The sequence below is a fragment of the Pteropus alecto genome, unplaced genomic scaffold (genome assembly GCF_000325575.1).
Source record: "Pteropus alecto unplaced genomic scaffold, ASM32557v1 scaffold20, whole genome shotgun sequence".
Lineage (NCBI taxonomy): Eukaryota > Metazoa > Chordata > Mammalia > Chiroptera > Pteropodidae > Pteropus > Pteropus alecto.
The window spans coordinates 29,201,381-29,205,265 of NW_006436298.1; the positions used below are offsets into that span (position 1 = coordinate 29,201,381).

At 35.3% G+C, this 3,885-nt stretch overlaps 1 pseudogene; it reads left to right on the forward strand.

Annotated features, from left to right (window-relative positions):
* Positions 1 to 400: 400 nt before the first annotated feature.
* LOC112481018 lies at positions 401 to 519 on the forward strand (annotated as a pseudogene).
* Positions 520 to 3,885: the final 3,366 nt, after the last annotated feature.

Here is a 3,885-nt window from a genome sequence, read left to right on the forward strand (position 1 = left end):
TAGTGCACATGGAACATTCTCAAGGATTGACCACATACTGGGACACAGAGACAGCCTCAACAAATATAAGAGGGTTGAAATCATACCAACTATATTCTCTGATCATAAGGCTTTGAAGCTGGAGATCAACTGTAAAAAGAAATCAGGAAGAACCACAAATATATGGAGATTAAATAACATGCTGCTGAAGAATGACTGGGTCAAAGAAGAAATAAAAAGAGAAATCAAGAGATACATAAAAACAAATGATAATGATAGTATAACATATTAAAACTTTTGGGATATGGCAAAAGAAATCATAAGAGGAAAGTTCATATCATTACAGACCTATCTCCAAAAACAAGAACGAGCCCAAATAGGCAACCTAATACTTCATTTTAAAAAAAACTAGAAAAGGGCCATCTATGGCCAAACCACCCTGAACAAGCCTGATCTCGTCTGATCTCAGAAGCTAAGCAGGGTCAGGCCTGGTTAGTACTTGAATGGGAGACCACCTAGGAAGACCAGGTGCTGTAGGCATAAAAGATAAAAAATAAGGGATTGTAAGCTGACAAGGTCCTTGCAATCTGTGAGGTCAACCAAGGGTTGCCTAGCCTAAAAAAAAAAGAAAAGAAAAAAGAAAAACTAGAAAAAGAACAAATGAAGCCTAAAATCAGCAGAAGGAAAGAAATAATCAAAATTAGAGCAGAATTAAATGAAATTAAAGAAAAAATAGAAAAGTAAATGCAACAAAGAGCTAGTTCTTCGAAAAGTTTAATAAAATTGATAAACCCCTAGACTCACTAAAGAAAAAAAGAGAAAGGACAAATAATCGGAGATGAAAGAGGAGAAATGACGACAGATACCACAGAAACACAAAGGATCATACAAGAATACTATGAAAAAGTGCATAGCACCAAATTTAACAACTTAGAAGAAATGGACAAGTACTTAGGTAAATATAACCATCGTAGACTGTCAAGAAGAACTGGAAAATCTGAATAGACTGATCAGCAGTGTGGAAATTGAAACAATCATCAAAAACCTACCAAAAAGTAAAAGTTCAGGACCAGATGGCTTCACCAGTGAATTCTACCAAACATTCAAAGATTTAATACCCATTCTCCTCAAACTCTCCCAAAAAAATCGGAGAGAAGGCAATACTTCCCAACTCATTTTATGAGGCTAATATTACCCTGATACTAAAACATGGTAAAGATAACACAAAAAATGAAAACTACAGACCAATCTCTCTAATGAACACAGATGCAAAAATCCTAAATAAGATGCTAGCAAACTGAATGCTGAAACATATTTAAAAGATTATACACCATGATTAGGCGGGCTTCATCCCAGGGGCACAGAGATGGTTCAACATAGGCAAATCAATTAATGTGATACACCACATAAACAAAAAATAAGAATCATATGGTCATATCGATAGATGCAGAAAAAGCCTTTGACAAGATACAACATCCATTTAAAATCAAAACACTTAATAAAATCGGTGTAGAAAGAAAGCACTTTAACATAATAAAGGCCATATATGACAAACTCTCAGCCAACATTATACTTAATGGTGAAAAACAGAAAACCTTTCCTCTAGTATCAGGAACGAGACAAAGCTGTCCACTATCACCACTATTATTCAATATAAATTGGAGGTCCTAGAGAGTGCAATCAGGCAAGAGAAATATATAAAAGGCATCCAAATAGGAAACAAAAAGTCAAACTGTCACTATTTGTGGGTGATGTAATTCTCTGTATAGAAAACCCTAAAGATGCCACAAGAACACTACTAGAAAAAGTAAGCAAATACAGTAAAGTTTCTGGTTAAAAAATCATGGTTCAAAATTCCGTCGTGTTCCTATACTCTAATAATGAAGTGTCAGAAAAAGAAGTGGAAAAAATAATTCCTTTTGCAATTGCAACAAAAAGAATAAAATACCTAGGAATAAATTTAACAAAATATGTGAAGGACCTATATGATGAAAACTGTAAGACTCTACTAAAAGAAATCGAGAAGATACAAAGAAATGGAAAGATATTCCGTGTTCTTGGATAGGAAGAACCAACATAGTTAAAATAACCCTATTACCTAAAGCATTATACAGATTTAATGCAATTCCCATCAAAATCCCATCAACATTTTTTTTAAAAGAAATAGAACAAAAAATCATATGGAAGCACAAAAGATCCAAATTGCTAAAGCCATCCTGAGAGAAAAAAGAACGAGGCTGGAGGCATCACTCTGCCCCACTGCAAATTATACTACAAAGCGACAATAATCAAAATGGCATGGTATTGGCAGAAACAAAGACACATGGGCCAGTGGAACAGAATCGAGAGTCCAGAATTAAACTCATGTTTATATGGGCAAATAATTTTTGACAAAAAAGCAAAAAACGCACAGTGGAGAAAGGAAAACCTCTTCAATAAATGGTGCTGAGAAAACTGGAAAGCCACCTGCGAAAGAATGAAACTAGACTGCTGTCTATCACCGCACACTAAAATTAACTCAAAATGGATTAGGACCTGAATATAAGACCCTGAAACAATAAATTTTATAGAAGAAAACAAAGGAACTGAACTCATGGTCCTTGCACTTAAAGAGAATCTTAATTTGACCTCAAAGGCAAGGGAAGTAAAAGGAAAAATAAATGAATGGAACTACATCAAACTAAAAACTTCTGCACAGCAAAAGAAACCGTCAATGAGGTAAAGAGATAACCATCTGAATGGGAAAATATATTTGTAAGCAAGGGCCTAATATCCAAAATATACAAAGAATTCATACAACTCAATAACAATAAAAAATTATCCAATTAAAAAAGTGGCATAAGATCCAAACAGACATTTCTCCCAAGAAGACATACAAACGGCCAATAAACATGAAAAGATGCTCAGCATCACTAGCTATTAGGGAAATGCAAATCAAAACCACAATGAGATGCCACCTCATACCTGTTAGAATAGCTGTTAGCAACAGGACATGTAACAACAAGTGTTGGAGAGGATGTGGAGAAAAAAGCACCCTCATACACTGCTGGTAGGACTGCAAATTGGTACAGCCACTACGGAAAACAGTATGGAGGTTCTTCAAAAAACTAAGAATTGATCCAGGAATTCTTCTACTGAGTATTTACCCCAAAGACTTAAAGACCCATATCTGAAAAGATATTTGCACACCAATGTTTATAACAGCATTATTCACAGTGGCCAGGACATGGAAGCAATCAAAGTGTTCCATGATAGATGATTGGCTAAAGACGCTGTGGTACATATATACAATGGAATATTACTCAGCCATAAGAAGAGATGAAATACTGCCATTTGCGACAACCTGGTTGGACCTCAAGATAATCATCCTAAGCAAAATAAGCCAGACACAAAAAGTTGAAAGCCACACAATATCACTTATATGTGGGAGATAACCTAAAAGCAACAAATGAACAGGACAGACAAGCAGAGAACATGGACAATAGACTAGTGGTAACCAGAGGGAGTGGGGGAGGTAGATGAGGTAAAGGGGGTCAAATACGTGGTGACAGAAAGAAATCTAACTATGGGCGGTGAACGCATGATGCAATGTGATCTTGCTGTTGAATTGTACGCCTGAAACTTACTGGATTTCATTAACCAATGTCATCATAATAAAAATTTTAAAAATAAATAAAAATATAAATGCTCTGCTAAAAAAAAGATTTTATCTACGTATTTTTCGAATTTACAACATATCTGATTAAACATTTGTACACCACTCATGTAGGCTAGACTTGTTGCCATACTAGCTTGGTGTGAAGGTGTGTTGTGCTCCCTCTCTCTTCTCTACAACCATCTTAACTGTCCTTAGAACCTAGTATTGGATTGAAGAAGAGAAAAAGGAGAAAAAATATCTATGTGTGT